Source organism: Bidens hawaiensis, unplaced genomic scaffold, assembly GCF_021521415.1.
Source record: "Bidens hawaiensis isolate Kalapana, Puna unplaced genomic scaffold, B.hawaiensis_p1.1 tig00025204_1, whole genome shotgun sequence".
NCBI lineage: Eukaryota > Viridiplantae > Streptophyta > Magnoliopsida > Asterales > Asteraceae > Bidens > Bidens hawaiensis.
The window spans coordinates 82,786-101,884 of NW_027494019.1; positions in this window are offsets into that span (position 1 = coordinate 82,786).

Below are 19,099 nucleotides of genomic sequence, written 5' to 3' on the forward strand. Positions count from 1 at the left end.
TTTATTATATTTTATATATAATTATTAAAAAAGACACAAATCAATAAAATCAATTTATTTAAGTTATTAGTCAGAGTCTAGTTTAGGTATCGCTAGTGTCCTGTGGGTTCGACATCCGGACTTCGTTAGGCTTTACTACAGTTGATATGTACACTTGCTTGTTTAGTGGTCTAACATTAGGATAGTCTAGATTTATAAATTTAAAACTAGAGTGTTTAGGTTAGGTTAAGTTTTTAATAGACCGTTTTGCACATCTGTTATAAATCTTTGTATTTCGCTATGATCATATTTAATTCTTGTTATCATTAACAACTAGGAATATTTGTCGGTAAACCTTGAGGAGCTTGACCATTTTCATCCTAATTCTTTTTATTATCTCATCATCACCTAATCCACACGTTAAGGTGAGTTTACAAATCCCCCTTTTTCATCTTTTAAGTTTTGGGGATGGCATGTATACCCTATTTACATTACACATTTTTATTTTTACATCTATTCAAAACACAATTCAATATATGTTTATGTGTGATTATTTCATGCTCTATGATAATGCTCTATGTGTTTAATTGTTTATTTTATGTTTGGTGGTTGGTATCTCATACTCATCTAGTATGATCATACATTTACACAAGTACTTTGATTTCGTATCAATAAGAACGGGTCAACATCTATTTAGTTTGTTTACATTTTCATAAGAATTGTAATACTCATCATTTACATATGAATTGTAATTTATCTATATATATATATAAAACTAAAACTTATGTATTCTCACCAACATTCGTGTTGACAAACTTTATTTTTGTACATGCTACAGGTACAAGTAATTTACCTTGTTCAAGATCGAAGAAATTAGTTTTACCTTAAGATATTATTCAAAATACAAAACATGATGTAATGGTTGTTTATTATTGAATTTGTGTACTTTTTAATGTTAAAGAAATTAAATAATTATTGTCGTTTTAATTAGTGTCTTTTGAACTACTGTCCAATCAATACGTTACGCCCCGGCATGTTCCGCCGCCTTAGGTCGGGGTGTAACATCAAATTCAGCCAAATTTCCTTTAGGATCATTAGCAGATCCATAACATGGTTTTGGCTGTGTAACGTGAAATACCGGGTGGATTTTCGACCCCGCTGGTAGCTCCAACTTGTAGGCGACTTCTCCTATTCGCTCAATAACTTTGTAAGGGCCATAAAATCGTCTTGAAAGCTTCTGGTTTCCACGGTTATAGACTGAAGTTTGTATGTACTTGTGCAAGCGAAGATAAACAAATTCACCAATAGAAAAGTGTTTGTCAAGTCGTTTTTTGTTAGCTTGCTTTACCATTTTCTGCTTTGCAATCTCGATGGAATATTATAAGGTAGTCATAATTCTTTGATGTTCGATTAAAGAATATTCAATGGAACCTGTAGATGTTGACCCATGTATATAGTCATGAATATAAGTGGCATCCCGACCATACAAGGCTTTGAAAGGGGGCATGTTGATTGATGAATGATGACTAGTGTTGTAACAGAATTCAGCCAAGTATAACAGACGTCCCCATGCTCTTGGTTCATCATAGACAAATGCACGTAGGAACATTTCAAGACAACGATTAACGACTTCAGTTTGACCATCCGTTTGAGGATGGTATGCACTAGAGTGTAGCAGTTTTGTGCCCATTAGTTTAAACAATTGTTTCCAAAACCGACTGAGAAATAACGGGTCTCTATCTGAGACAATTGTTTTTGGAAGGCCATGCAAACGATAAATCTCAAGCATAAATATTGAAGCCAAAGTAACAGCAGTGAAATTAGGAGACAAAGGAATAAAGTGTGCATACTTTGAAAGCCTATCAACAATAATCCAGATGCAGTTTTTGCCTTTTGTGGTTGGCAAATTGGTTATAAGTCCATGGAAATGTCATTCCATGTTTGTGAAGGTGTTGTCAGTGGTTGAAAAAGGCCATATGATTTATGGTTGGGGTTCCTAATTGTTTGGCATACCTCACAACTCTTGACAAATTGTGTGACATTTTTTTAAGCCCAACCATGTGAAGGTACTCGAGAGTCGTTTGAAGGTCGCGTGGATCCCCGCGTGACCCCCGATAAACGCTGAGTGAAATTCTTTAAGCAACTGACCTCGGATGCTCGATATTGGTGGTATAAACAACTTTCCATCAATAAGAACCAACCCGTCTCGAAATACATGGTTAGGGAAGACCGTTGGTTCAGCCGTTATACTGTTTGCAAATTCACTGCCCGTTGGGTTGGTGCGATAGTATGCTCGGAGGTCATCAAGCCAAGTTGATGTGGAGTATGAGATGGCTAACATGGACGGAATATCTACCCTGCTAAGCGTATATAAAACTTCAAAATCATACCCCATAAGTTTTGTTACCCATTTTTGTTGCTCCGGCGTTTGAATCGTCTGCGTGAGGATGTGTTTCAAGCTATGGTGGTTCGTATAGATGCGAAATCACCGACCCAAAATATATTGATGCCATCTCTTAACTACCTCGGTGATTGCATATAACTCTTTAGTATAAGTTGACTGACCTTGCATAGTTGGGCATAATTTCTTGCTGGAAAAAGCGATTGGTTTGTTTTCTTGCGATAGGACCGCTCCGATAGCCATACCAGAAGCATCCGTTGTAATATCAAACGGTTTTGTGAAGTTTGGGACAGTTAGTGTGACTAACTGTTGCATGTGAGTTTTCAACTATTTGAAGGCTGTGTTAGTTTCATCCTTCCATTTGAACTCTTTCATCTTCAAGATATCTGTTAACGGTGCAGCTATTTGAGCGTAATTCTGATTGAACTGCCAATAATAGTCGGTGAGTCCCAAAAACGCACGAATGGTCGCGAACGAGGTTGGTTGGGGCCACTGTTGTATGGTTGCTATCTTCTCGGCTTCCGGTGCTACTCCCTGGCCTGAAATTCTGTGACCGAGAAATGAAATATCCGTGACTCCAAAAACGCATTTAGAAGCTTTTGCGTGGAAGTGATTTTGCTGCAGTTTTTGGAATACATAGCGCATATGTGAGTAATGTTCTTCTCGTGTGCCACTGTAGATAAGTATATCATCGAAAAAAACAAGTACAAAGTGACGAAGTACTGGACGAAAGAGATCGTTCATGGCCGATTGAAAGGTGGAAGGAGCATTCGTAAGGCCGAATGGAATTACTAGGAACTTGTAATGACCATCGGACATTCGAAAAGCTGTCTTGTGAATATCCTTCTGAGCTACTCGGATTTGGTGATACCCGGAACGCAAATCAATTTTGGAAAATACTGTTGCACCGTGTAGTTCATCAATTGTAGGGATTGGGAACCTATCTCTTATGGTGACAGTGTTTAAAGCGCGATAATCCACGCAAAAAACGACACGACCCATCCATTTTTTACTAACAATATCGAGACGAAAAAGGGCTTTGGCTAGGTCGGATAATACCGTCATGTAACATTTCAGTGATGATTTGTGTCATGATTTGCTTTTGGAAGTGAGGATAATGGTATGGCTTAACGTTGATTGGTTGGTTGTTGTTTAGTAATAGAATATGGTGGTCATGGTATCTGTTTGGTGGGAGAGTGTGTGGTGCTTCAAAAATTGGTTGAAATAGGTCTAGGAGTGCAGTAATATTAGTCTGGTAAGGGTTGTGATTGGGCTGCCTGGGTGGGTTTGGTTCTATGGTGAGGGTATGAATGGATGCAACGAACCCATGTTTAATCATGGTGGATAACGAGCTTGAAGAAACTTGTTGAGTTCGTGGTTCGCCTTATAAGGTGCAAAGGTTCCCATCTTTAATAAAAAGAATTTTTGGTGCCAAAAATTCCTCCGTGATAGATCCGAGTGAGCCTAACCACGACATGCCTAAAACAACATCGGCTCCCTCCACTGGTAACACAAAGAATGGAATTGTGAATTGAGTGTTCTGTAGTTGTAGTGTAACATCTGGGCAGTAGCTTAAGCAATGAATGAAATGGACATATCCAACCATAACCTTGAATGGTTCAAGGGTATTGGAGGGTAGATTTAATTGTTTTGCGATCATTGGTTGAACAATATTATGCGTGCTGCCACAATCGATCAACACAGTAATTGGGCACTGCCACAGTCGATCAACACAGTAACTGGGCACGATTTGATGAAGCATGTTATTCGTAAGGTTTGGGCTGAGGACATGCCAAAGCAAGTAGCGGCGGAGAGGGGCCATAGTTGTGGTATGGGTTGCTCCTCTTGAGAGGCGGTTACGTTGGGATCGTGCATAGAGCTGTTGGGATCATGCATGGAACTTTGTTATCCACAATAAGGAGGAATTGTGGTGTTGAGCACTTATGTCCAGGTGTGAACTTCTCTAGACAACGAAAGCACAAGCCGTCTTTACGACGTTGTTGGATAGCCTCCGGCGATAGTTTTGTGAATGGCAAGGGTTTAGGTGGTGAATGAAGGGTGGTCGGCGTAGGGTTTTGGTAGGGTTTGTCAGTATAGGTAAAGGGAGGGTTGTTTGTGTTGGTGGATGTACTGGATGTGGTTACGGTGTTATTTTGTTTAGCATAGAAAGGGAATTTGGATTTAGAAGCAACGCCCAGTTTTTCTTCAACGAGTTGGGCCAAGGCACACGCATCATGAAGTGTAGTGGGTTTAAGGATTGCTAATTCCGCTTGAATTTCTGGTTTAAGGCCCGATATAAAACATTTTTTAAGGGTTTATGGCGATAAAACCGTGACACGGTTACTGATTCTTTCAAATTCAGTTTGGTATGCTCTGACCATTGTGGTTTGTATTAGCTTTAGGAGGATTTCCTCGTGATTTTCGTAGGTTTATGGACCGAAACGAAGGTCGAATTCCTGTTTAAACTCGTCCCAGGTTCCCAAGAGGTTGTTGCTGTCTAAGTGTTGGTACCATGCGAGAGCATCTCCAAGTGGGTTTTTACCATCATAGGAAAAAAAAAAGTTCCGCTTGGAATATCCACCCAAGTGGGTTTGTACCATCAAATAGTGGAAGTAATATTTTGGGTGATTTGGGGTTGTTGTGGTGGTAGTACGATGAAGATGATGAAGGGGTTTCATTGTGTTTTGGAATTTTTATAGATGGGGATTTAAAGGTGTCGGTGGTGAAATGATTCGAAAGGTTGGTAATGTGTATGACCAAACTGGCGGTGGTGGTGGTTTGTGAATCGATCTTGGTGTTGATGGATTTTGTTGCTTCAAGTAGGGCGGTTAAATGGGCGGTGTTTTTGTCAGCGATGGCGTTGGTGGCTGAGATGAGTTGGGTGATAAGGTCGGTAAGTGGTGGTTGATTATCATCACTCCGGGTGTCCCGACGAGGCGACATGGCGGTAGGTGAGTTGAGAATGAAAGCACCAAATGGTGGCACTAGAGAAGGATTTTTTTTTAGGAAGAGAGTTTTAAGGAATAAGAGACAATGCTTGGAACAATTTTCTTTGATTAATTTCCAAAATGAAAAACAAACTTGAAATTTAAACATGTAAGGAATGTAGGTTCATCACCCATATTCCTTATTTGATGCCACTACTTCCTATCATGCAATAACTACCATATCATTAGAGGTGTGCAAAAAACGGTTCAGAACCAAGGAACCGGAACCGAACCGGTGCCTCAGAACCGCTAATGTGTGTACCGGTTTGGTTCTCGGTTCTCAGAATTTGCATTAAACGGTTCCCGGTTCGGTTTCGGGTAAAACCGGCGGTTCTAGACTTGGAACCGTAGAACCGGAATATTCAAAACGTTTTAAATAAATTTACCAATCCCAACTTTTTATAGAGCAACTTATTAACCGGAATCCATTTATTCATTTTTTTAATTCAAATCTTATTTCTTTACGTTCAAGAACTAGCAACAATGATCAATTTTGATTTAAGTTGTCAAGGTAATTTAATATAAAATGATATGATCTTCCATTAATCTATCGTTGCTAATGATTTATTTAACTTCAACACTTCGGTTTTAATAACGGATGTTCATGTTGTAATCTAAATTAGTTTTACCGTGAAAGAAGACATACAATTGTATAAACTTGTTTTGCAATTTGCAAAGTTTGCATAACTCATTTGATAAATAAATGATCGAACCGGTTCTAGCAAGAACCGCTTAGCGAGAACCGGCTTTAGCGGTTCTGGAACCGAACCGGTTTACTGTAATACGTTCCGGTTCCGGTTTACTATATAGTCTCATTTTAGTTTGTTTCAGTTTATTGGGTTGTTTAGATTTGTTTCAATGACATGTTTGTTTCAGTCGGTTCAAGAGAAAATGACATTTGCGTTCCCTCCATCTTTTTATGTGAAAAAAATTTGTTTTAGTTTGCTTGGAAGTTTAGGGATTAAACTCCTAAGTAAATCTATATCTATATCTACATCTATACCATATAATATATAAAAAGCATGAGTTAGAGACCTATTAAATTTTAAGAGGAGTAAACTGCGGTTTTCGTTACAATGGTTTATCCAGATATGTGATTTTAGTCGAATAGTTTCAAATTTGCGATTTTCGTCCCCACGGTTTCATTTCACTTGCAATTAAACCCGAATTCAATAACCTCGTCAAGTATGGTCGTTAAAATCATCAGCGTACCCTTCACGTGAGGGGCATTTTTGTCTTTTTCCCCAAATACACCCCAGCCCCTCACATGAGGGGAGGCTTGCGAATTATGATTGGGGTTTATTTTGGGAGAAATATGACAAAAATGCCCCTCACATGAGGGGTACGGTGATGGTTTTAACGACCAGACTTAATGAATTCGGGTTTACTTGCAAGTGAAATGAAACCACATGAATGAAAATCGCAAATTTAAAATTATTGGACTAAAACCGCAGATTTGGACAAACCATATGGACAAAAACCGCAACTCTTTTAAGAGGTATCAAACATAATGCATAAAAAGTATAAATATTAAGGGTAATTAAGTCTTCACTAAAAAATGTTACGTAACTTTCATTTTTTTTTCAAAATATACTTACACTTGGTCCCCCAACTTCACTACATTTTTGTAAAGTTTAATCATAGTTAAACATAAGCCCGATAATTCAAAACTAACTACCCCACGACTTTTTAACGACCATAACTTTTTACACGCTAGTACTTTTAAAAAAAATAGATCATAAAAACGAACATTTTATTCTCTTTAATTTGAGTATGATATTGCTATAAATTTTTAGTTTTAAAAGTTAGCATCTTACGCACTTACCATTTAGAGGGTAATATATCGAGTCGGGCGAGCTCAGGTCATTTGTAAAAGTACATTAGGGTCAGAATGAGTCGATACAAAAAAATGGTTAATTTGGTTTTGGTTCTAGTAGAAAGGGGCTAGGCCAAAATGTTGTAGAGTCGGAACGGGTTTGGGGCCAAAAGGGGTTGGTTTAAAGAAATGATGTATTTAACATTACTGTATATTTCAGGTTTGCCTCTTGATTTTCGTTACATGATACGCTAATACCGTTGTTTACATGTATCGGGGCCGATAAACACGTGTCCAACACCACGTAACGCACATAATCCAATCTTGGTAAGGGCTTGACCCAACGCCCTACACAGTTAATCAATATGAATTACACGTGTGGTATTGGTTAAGCATGTTTTAATGTCGGTAACGTAAATTACCGTCCGGTTACGCGTGTTCAATCTTCGATTACACGCAACTGGCTTTGCACGAGTTACGCGCCCAATTTTAGGCTACGTGCGTACCGTCATCAGGTGACTTATGTACCGACACAGACTATGCGTTCAATGTAAAGTTACGTACGTGTCCCGCTGCATCACGCGGGCACACAACTAGCAGTTATGAACACATATGTCAACTAAAAGATGAGTCATCACTTTACAACACAAGTCCAAGTAAACCATTAGATAATCTTTTGTAGTTAAATGTTACATAGAAGATACTCTTAGGCGTGCTTTTGTTATTTGCTCATATTGTAATAACATAATTAGTTGTTTGTGTGTTTAACAAATTTATATTATTAAAATTAATAGATGTATGTGTCTGTTTTACGATTTATATATTTTCACACGTGTCGTGTCGTAAACGAACCAATAACCTAGTATAATAAACTTTGGTTAACTTGAAACTATTATATTAAACTTTTGTATTAAATAAATAGATAAATCATGAAACCGTTTGCAAATTATTGAGTTAAACGGTCAGATTTTTTGATGACGTATTTTAATAGTTTTTTTTTTCGTGTTTACAAGCTGTAAATATTATTTCTTTATCATACAAAAGCAATCAACTATTTCCGCGTTATTAAAGCAATTAATTCAGCATATATTTCTTTTGTACATAAATATTCCTAGTTTAAATATTATTAATAATTGGCCCACAAACACATACGATTAGAAATGTGAAGAAAATAAGCATCAGGAAGTCTTTTGAAATATTATTCCATGAAAATTAAATACTTCGTACGCAGCCCCTATTGGTTAAAGGTAGCCCGAGCCGGCCACTAGTCCTGACGGACGGAGCCCCTAGCGGTCCACCTATTGAGAGATTCCCCAGATAAAGCCCGACCCCCACTCCCGCAAAGGCACGACAGCGAGGGGCCGGTAAAACCGGGTGAGATCATGACTCGAACCCTAGCAAGTCAGGGTCATTTCTTATATTTCTCATATAAATTGGCGATAGTGAGGTTTAAACCCCATACCTCTCATTAATAAAGTGAGTGTTCTACCATTAAGCTACATCCAATTTATATTTAATATATGCATCTCTATTCCCTAGAGTATTAAAAGGGAATTTTGCGGCTAATTAAAGTAATCGGTACATCCTTGTTAGGTTAAGGGGTACACACCCCTCAACACCACTTCCCTTATTCGTCATGTCAGTTTTCCTTTCATTATTCAACATCACCATTCAACACCCTTTAATTAAGGAAATACACCATCCTCTTCATTCTCCACCATTTATCATTTTTAGTTCTTTTATTTAGTACAACTTGTATAATATTCAAACATTGATAATTGAATTTAAACATAAAACAATAGAAATAACATTATAATAAAATTAAAAAAAAATATCTGGCCTTCATCGTCGGGAAGAGACGGAAGAGGCCATATATATGTTTGACCAAGTCCGAACGTAACGCGTCATATGTATCTGATTTTTCAAAGCCAGTCGATTATATTATCTTTGTGTTTCGTCAGCCGGTTGATATTGGACGTCGTCTTCATCCTCGATATACTCGCAAATCGCACGTCCATCGTCTTCAATAATCATGTTATGCAAAATACATATCGTATACATCATCCGTCTAATTTTTTTGGCGTCCATGCTCGTGTCGGGTTGGCCACTACATGCCACTTTCTTTTTATGACACCGAAACATCTTTCAATATCTTTTCTTGCCGTCTCTTAAGTTCCCTTAAATTTCTTTCGTTTTTCATCTTGTTGGCACGTGAAGGATTTCACAAACATGGAACACGATGGATATATCCCATCACCAAGATAATACTCGTGCTTGTATTCGATTCCTGAAACATGAAAACTTGACTTCGGCATCGTACGTTCCTAGTATGTTATTGTAAAACATGGAGGACCGCTAAATCATTATTTGTACCGGCAACACCAAAGAAGGCATGCCAAATTTATAAATCTCGTGAGGCAACTGCTTGCAATGATATAGTCGGGTGTGCATGATCACCTCACATGTACTGGCCGCACTAAGCATTTGGGCAGTTTGCCCACTCTCAATGCATAAAATCAATACTACCAAGCATACCGGGAAATCCATGTTTTGTTTCATGGCATTCATATAATTTTTTAATATCACTCCAAGTATGGCTACGTAAATATTTTTGCTATATAACTTAATAATATTTTTAGTAAACTTATAAACACTATCGCGTACCGTTCTTGCGTACATTTGAAGATACTCGTCCAAAGCATCATGAATCGTGTCGTATGCTATATGCCATATGCCGGATTGATGTAGTGCACTTTTGTAGTGAAGTAAAACCTCTTCTCCCTCTCGCATCCGAACGTAACTCAAACCATGGATCCATTCTCATTGTATCGTCGATTGTTCTTTGAAATAGACGTTTACTCATTCGGAAGCGCCTCTTAAAATCTTCGCATGTGTAAGTTGCGTTTTTGGCAAAGTAGTCGGCTACCAAACGATCGTGTGCACCTTTACGATCTCGATTCAACTGAGCCTTTCTCGTGAGAGGATGTGATGTTTGGTCGTCACCAAATAAAACATGTTCGATCATAAACTCCATTGCATTTAGAAATAAATTCGTATCGTTGGACGAACAAGAAACATTCATTTTGAATTTTTGAGTTGAAATTATATTGTTTTGGTTAAAATATGTAAAAATGGTTTGAGAATGATTGAAATGGTTTGTGAATGGTTTAAATGGATTTTATAATATAATAAAATCAATTTTTTAAAAAAAAATGGACCGTTGCTAACGGTTCAGAGAGGTAAGAGAGTGGCACTGACCTCCTGACGGCAGCACCCTCAGGTCACGCGTGACCAAAAGGGGGGGGGGCGTTGTTCCAGTGAGACCAGTAGGGTGAGGAGTGTCATGTGGCTGCCTCGTCGGACCAGTGGAGGTTGTCCACTGGTGTATACCCATCAGCCTTATGAGAAGCTTAGTATGATGTTCGGCCCAAAAGTATTAGCCATTAAAACCTAAACATAAACATAAGTCTAGTGATAAAGTGATAAAGTGACACGAAAACTTGTATTCGTGAGTAAATTTGCCACTTAGTACTTTGTAAACATATTACGTTTGTTGTACATCATTATAACATTAATTTACTAGTTTAAACGATTCAATTATGACAATGACTCAAAATTGATTCATGATTACAACCTTGTACAAAGCAAATCTTGTGACAAAATGACCACGAAAACCTACATTCGTGAGAATGATTGCTATGTTGTGAACATATTATGTTTGTTGTAAATTACCATAAAATTTACTAGTCAAACATATATACATGAATATATGACCACATCAAGCATGAACACACACGAATATGTGGTTATATATATGTTAAGAGACAGACTTATTTAAAATTCACTTTGCTACACACGCAAACAAGGAAACACGTAACTTATGGACATTTTGTTACAAGTTTATTTTAATTACAAATCACAATGTCTAATTTTGTATATTTTTCATAATTTTCACAAAATATTAAAAGGTGTATATGATTATATGATTGAGTCGCATAGAAAATTACAAAGGTAGCTTTATTTTTCCGGAAGAGTGGTACTTGTGTAGTAAGTAATACATGAGTACATGACTATTTCCTGATGTATCTACTTTTTATACTTGGTCACTCATGACTTATTTACGTGGTTGGAAACAAATATGTTTATTCAAAGATAAATACAACTAAAATCAATTCATAGAAACTTGAATGAATCAGAATTATAATATTAAAAAGGACAAAATACAGAAAAACATCTTAACGTTTGTGGACAAGCATCATCGGCACCTTTGTAATCTCACAAACTTCAATGGCAAATGCGCGTGCGTTAATTTACCTTTTGTCACTTCCACTTTATTTAATGATCATTTAGTCCCTTTGAAGTGTAAGATGTCTTGAACGGATCATTGATTCCAAGACCATAGTTTCCAAGTAACATTTTACCAGCCTATGGATTAACATAGTGTCCATAAATCAAATTAATCAAACCAAATAAATCAATATATGTGTTATATCGATGAACTATCTTTATCATTTTAGTTAACATATTTTCTAACAAGAATAAAATAGAAAAACGCTTCAAATTTTCAAATTCAAACCATTTATTTGATCCGTCCAAACCAACTAACTATGTCAATTTAGTTTGTTGTTAAAAAAATTGTACTTAGCAATTCGGTCAAGAACTTCTGTTACATGGGTGGAACATGCGCATGGCTTCATATACATACGACTATATTATAATGTAAGGGTGGTATGCAACCAAGAAACCATATCTACTTATTTTTGGTGATGGGATATAACAATATAGATTTTACAAGTTAGTAGGTATTGAGTACACGCTCGTTTATGACTATTCTTATATTCATGTATTTATAAACCCTATGATTCAAGGAGGCAAGCCCCGTTGTAGGGATTTTAAGAAGGTTGCATCCATGTGGCTAGGAGTTCGAGGGTAACACCTAGGGGTGGCAAAACAAACCCAAATTGGTTGTTTTGGGTCAATATGGATAATTTTAAAAAATGAAATGGGTTATGATGGATCAAAAAGATTTTCTAATGAGGTCAAGATGAGTTGAGAAAATGCTAGTGACTTTTGGTTATGGGTTAGAATTGGTTTGTTTATGGGTTAGAATTGGGTTTGTTTATGGGTTAGAATGAAGTAGAACAAGCTCCATCCAATTTTATTTTAAACAAACCCCACGAAACCGATTAGAAACATAGAAATTAAAACCGAAATCATTAAAAACGAATAGATACCGAAACCGACCGAAGAGAAAAAAAAAGCATAACTGAACCAGAAAAAATCGAAAAAAACGAACTTGAACCGGTACAAAAACGTTTTTTTTTAATAAACAAGGATGATGGGGGGGGGGGGGGAATATTTTAGTTATTTTACATTTTGCGTTTTTTATTTATATATTGAGTTATTATTTTTTTAATAATTTTTTGAAGGGGTTTTTGAAACCCTTTGTATTTTAACTTTCACTTGGGTCAAGATGTGTTAACTTTACCCATCTCGACCCATACCCATCCTAACCCTTAATTTTAAAAATCCATCGTGACCCATACCCATTCTAACCCTCAATTTTAAAAATCCATCGTGACCCATACCCATTCTAACCCTCAATTTTAAAAATCCATCGTGACCCATACCCATTCTAACTCATCACTCAAATCCAACCCAACTCACTCACATTGCCACCTCTAGTAACACCCATACATGATTAAGTGAAAGCATATTAGAGAAAAATTCCATGAAAATGATGGTTAGTGTAGTGGAAACTTAGGGGGTGTTTGAGATTTCTTATTTTGTCTTCTTATAAAACTTATGAAACTTTTTCTCTCACAATATAAGCAATTTTAAACACCTTATTATTTTTAGAAAGTTTATAAGTTGGTAAAAATAAACAATCTCAAACACTCCCTTAAGCAAATGTGTATCAGTTGCAACTATGACGCAGTCATGGCAACTGAGTAATTTAGTTTCACGATAATTAAGTTAAAGTTGATAAAACAACATTTATACAATAGTATAAGGTCCAAATGTAAATAGACTCTCTCTCCTTTAAAAACCTACCATTTGCATACACTACCACTACCATCACAACTGTCACCTTTACTAATTTCTAGAGAGAGAAACAAACAGGCAAATCTAGAGAGAGAAACCATTACCAACCAATCACTGCAATAATGTCCAAATCCACCGCTCTTCTCTTGATCTGTACTCTAATCCTCATCACACACATCTCATTTCCATCCGTTGTCGCCACGTCACCCGTCGGCGACCACAGTCTGAGCTGGATTTCGGCCGTCGGCGGCGCAGATCTGGATCTGGAAGATGACGTGGAAGAGTTCGCGATGAACAGCGAAACCACACGGCGCATTTTAGCAACCACTCGGCGTTACATCAGCTACGGTGCGCTGAGCAAGAACAACGTCCCGTGTTCGCGGCGTGGCGCCTCGTATTACAACTGCCGGTCTGGAGGTCAGGCGAATCCTTACACGCGCGGGTGCAGTGCCATCACGCGCTGCCGTCGTTGAACGGTGTCGTTTCGTTTGGTTCTATTATTTTATTTTATTTAAATTCATAAATTCCGGATGTAATTTTGAATCGATTTGCTGGCTCTCGTATAATTAATTAATTAATACCAAAATTTTGTGTGTAAATGCATCTATCTTTGTGTTTGTTGTTTAATCATGCATTGTTGACTTGTACTTCATGCTTTGTGAGTTGTATCTTAGATCTGAGTTAAGGGTTCAGAGGCAATGTGGGTTGCAGTAATAAAAGGAATATGCCGTTTTAAAAATTAAAAGAAATTAATAATTACAGGGTCACTCTAAACACGCATTTCGGTGTGGTTTTGTCTTTATTAATTTTGATATAATCATTGATAGATATAGGCACCATCAAGGTCATGGGCCAGGGAGAACATGGGTCGGGTCCAACAACTATTATTACTATTACCTGTGTGGAGTTTTTTTTTTCAAAGGGGTTGTTACCAAAGTATTTAAAAAACCGGGTCATTTGAAACTATATATCAAAATAGGATATGTTAATAATAAAAAAAATCTCAAAATCCAGTTTATCTTTCTTAATCTTACTGGATTACATTAATCCTTCAAAAAGTTAAAATAAGATTTTCAGGTTGCAGCCCACATACATGGTTTACTATGTTACTTATGCTTTCTCACCATTAATTTCACTTAAATGTACATATCTTTTAAATTCTTTTATATATATCTTTTTTTGTTTCCAGCCTTTCTCTTCTATTAAATAATAATAATTTTATAGTTTTTTTTAATAAAAGATTATTATTTTAAACTTAGGAAAAAATTAATCAGTGTTTCCCAAAACTTGCATTTGATTTAAACTTAGTCAAAATTGGATGCGACTCAATGGTAGAGCACTCATTTTGCAAATGAGAAGTAGGGGGTTCAAACCTCACTATCATCAATTTATATGGGAGATATGAGGGATTACCCTGGCTTGCAAGGGTTCGAGTCCTGATCTCACCCGGTTTTACCGGCTCCTCGCTGTCGTGCCATATTGCGGGCGTGGGGGTCGGGTTTTATCCGGTGAATCTCTCAATAGGTGGACCGCTAGGGGCTTCGTCCGTCCAAACTAGTGACCGGCTCGGGCTACCTTTAGCCAATGGAGGCCATGTACAAAGTACCCGACGTTACTTAGTTAGTCGTTCAAAAAAAGATTTAAACTTAGTCAAAATCGTCAAGTTTTCACAATTAGTGCAATTAATGCATAAAATTTTCATCCACACATAATTCATGTTGATTATAATTTTTTTAACTGCAACATAATTTATTACTAATATTACATCAAGACTTGAATCCCCCAATCTCTTGAGAGCATTTTCATCCCATCTCCTATAATTTTATATGAGGAGATTGCAAATTATGGGGTGGAGTTGTGAGTGATTGTGAGTGTAAATTATAGGGTGGAGAGAGAAATGTAGTGATTTTTTGTAAATTTGGGGAACATTGTTTGCCTCTATTTATTTTTTAATATTTGTTGGATTGGTTGTAAGTAGAGGAGAGAGAAAACTGTAATAATAAAGGTATAAAAAATATTATTTAATTAGACAGGAGAAAGAAATGTATTATTTTACATGTAAAGAATGCTCTCAAAAATGGACACCACTTTACACCACTCTAGCTTGGACCTTTCAGTAATCCTTTGTAAACGATAACCAATATCTAAAAACATGTTTTACATGTAAAGAAACTACTTTAGAAAATAATTTACAAGTAAAGCTGAGCTTTAAACATAAAGCTCGAAACATGTGCGCAATTAATCCCGAGCTCTCTTGAATTAAACAAGTAGAGACCGAGCGTTTAATATGTGTCAAACTCAACCTTTTAGTTAGTGCTATGTTAATTTTGGAAAACAAAAATGTCCAACACCTAAGACCATCCTCATTCACAAACCAACTCAAACCAATCTTCTATTAAAAAACTAATTTCTCTCTCATCAAAAAACACAACCCAACCTAATCTAAATTTTCACTTCCATTCACAACCCAACCTCAACCAACATTTTTGGTATATAAATATAATTTATGATTACTTAAAATGTATAAATAAAAATAAAACTTTAAATAATAAGTTTACGAATCAATAATATTATACTAGAAAGCTAATAAGAAAAAAAATACATATTTTTAAATAACCTCGATTTTAATAAAATTTATATCGAAGTGTTTAAACATGGTTGTGTTTTTAGATTTTTTTAAGCTAACAATTTAAGTTATTAAACAAAAACTAATTTGTATATTATTTTAATTGTTAACAAAAAATAAAAAGATGAAAAAAAAATTAACTAATAATTGCATAAAATATTGCATAAAATGGTTTGCAAACTAGTTTGTATTGGTGAACTAGTTTGTGATAAACCAAGTATACAAAATTATTTTTTATTTTATTTAATGTCATGTGGCAACCCAAACCACCATTAGGTTGCCAATGAGAGTTGTCTTATACTGGTTTCACAATTTTCAATCCTTCCCTCTTCTCTGGTAACTTATACAGCTAGCTGATGAATCCAAACAAAAAAATCTCAAGTGTCAACCACAAAACAAAAGCAAGTATTACTGATTACCCATATGATCTTTTCAACAAGTCATCAAGATGAACAAACCTAAATCAATGAACACAGAGAAATCTACAACTAACATAACAGAAGGAGACAACAGGCAATAAAAGCAGTTGACTGTTATTCAACAATTATTAGATTTGATTCAGGTTTCGAAAATAATAACGAAAAACACAAAAATATTGTTTGTCGGTTTAAGTTGTGTTTGTTTGCCTAAGATTCAGTCGGAGGTCATGCAGGCTTGACTAGCAAGAATTTAAATTATTCAGGGCTGAAAATGAGCCACGCCTACCCAAGCCAAGGTGTGCTTGACTCGTATATCTTAACGAGCTGATATGTTGATCTTGAGCTTGGTTCATCAAAAGTTCGAGGCGGGTCGTTTATTTTTATAGTTTTTAATTTTTATTATTATTTTACACACTCACTGTACACATAACACAGAATTTATAAACATCAGAATTCATGAGTTATATCTTATAAAAATTGGGTTAAAATTTATATGTATTTGTTTTTAATTTATTTATATAAAATATATTTGTTTTCTTTACCGTTGCCTTGATAAATGTATTTGGAACTATGGATATACTTTTAAACGAGCAAACAATAATTTTCATCTTATTAGGCTATGTGTAATGGAGGGGCTACAAAATGGGGCGATTTGTGTCATGTGGCGTCTAGTCAGAAAAGAGTGAGTTCTTGTTTTAGGAGTAATGGTGCTGTAGCTTATTATATATATATACTAGTTTGAGACCCGTGTACTACACGGGTAGTTCTTAGAAATACAATATTTAATAAATAATCAGTATACAAGAAACGATAAACTCCTTAAACACTATTAATACGGTCGTTGTACAATAGTCTATAAAACAATTTTAAAGTAAGAGATTATACATATCAATTTTTTTGAAAAAAATAGGAAGTAAATATTAAATTTAAAAATTTTGAAGCATAAATATTAGGAATAGTAACTATTATTTTACTATTATAAATTTGTTAAAAAGGTGAGGTTTAATATGATAGTGACAAGTGGCAAAACTTGTAGTTTTTTATTAAAGTATATATATATATATATATAAAATAATATTTCCCAAACACAACCCATGGATTAGAATTTGTCGCCCACCCCCAAACATTTTGCCCCTTTTGTAGCCCAGGGAACGGTGTTGTCGCCCCCAAACCCTCATTATTGCCCCAATTTGTCCCTCAGTACGCATACCCTTATTGTTTCGTTACCTCGAGAAAATAAACACTTGAAGCGTCTTTGCTTGAAAACTCGCCTTTTAGGGTTTGCTATTTCACTTTACAAATTTATCCCAACCTAAGAAACAATAAATCATATCTGAAGTTAAATAAAAACAACCAATTCGAGAATCTTCCTGGAAAATTAATTTAAAAAAATACATTATAGACGATTCAATGGTTGTCATTGTTTCCATTTGTAATATGCAAGTCTCCTATTCATGACCTAATAGTATTAGATAGAACCAGTGTTACAACCTAAGAAACAATAAATCATATCTGAAGTTAAATAAAAACAACCAATTCGAGAATCTTCCTGGAAAATTAATTTAGAAAAATACATTATAGACGATTCAATGGTTGTCATTGTTTCCATTTGTAATATGCAAGTCTCCTATTCATGACCTAATAGTATTAGATAGAACCAGTGTTGCAAAAATCCCGACCAGTCACCGATTAATCCCCGATTAATCGCTAGTCCCCACTTCACTGATTAATTTTGGGCTAGTCGGCCAATTAATCGGTTAACGGTAAAATCCGGCCAAAATCGGCAATTATCGGCGAGATTCCGACCATAATCAGTGGTTTCCGGCAGATTCCGACCTAAATCAACTATTTTCGACGAGATTGCAGCAAAAACTAGTGGTTTCCAGTGAGATTCCAGCCAATTTCCGGCCAAAATATGTTTGTGTATGTATAAAACTGAAAATTACATATAAAAATGTTTATGTGTATGTATAAAATTGAAAAATATATATTAAAGTCCGATCCGATTAATCCCGATTAATCTTGACTAATCCCGATTAATCGCTAGTCCCCACCCCACCGCCTGACCACCGACTAGCAATTTTTGCAACATTGGATAGAACCAATGTTTTCAGACATGGCCCGGACGTTGACCCGGACGCCTTACCGGGTCAAAGGTCGGACCGACCCGGGTGAGCGGACCGGTGTTTGACCCGGATGACATCATAAATAATATATTTACATTTTTATATATAACATAGTTTATATTGATGGACTATTTAAGTTTTATTGAAACTTTGAAGGGTCAAATATGTAAAATAGAGATAAAATTCTTATAAAAGTAAATAAATATTATACCAAAATGAAACTAACTCAATTACATGTTCTCTCTCTCTCTCTCTCTCAATTATTCTCCCTAACCCTAAATTGTTATTCTACATCTAAAAGTTTCTAACCGCCGCGGTAATAAATCCCGGCAGCCGTCGCTGCTCGTAGGACCACCACCGCTCACATCCACCATTGTTTTCCATTCACAACATCTTCTTTTTCTTCTATTTTGTTCTCCATTCACATATCTGAGCATCTTTCACTGCCATTCCGATCGATGACTGGGATTTAAGAGACCGACGATAGGGATGGTAATGAAACCCGAAACTGATGGGAATACCTGAAAAAACCCGTCCCATTAGGGTTTGGGACGGGTTTGGGTTTAGTTTTGAAATTTTTCGTGGGTTTGGGACAGGTTTGGGATTTCTAAAATACCTAATTACCCGATAACATTAACCCATTTACCCGATTATATACCCGACATAACTTATTATTATTATTATTATTGCTAAGTGGATA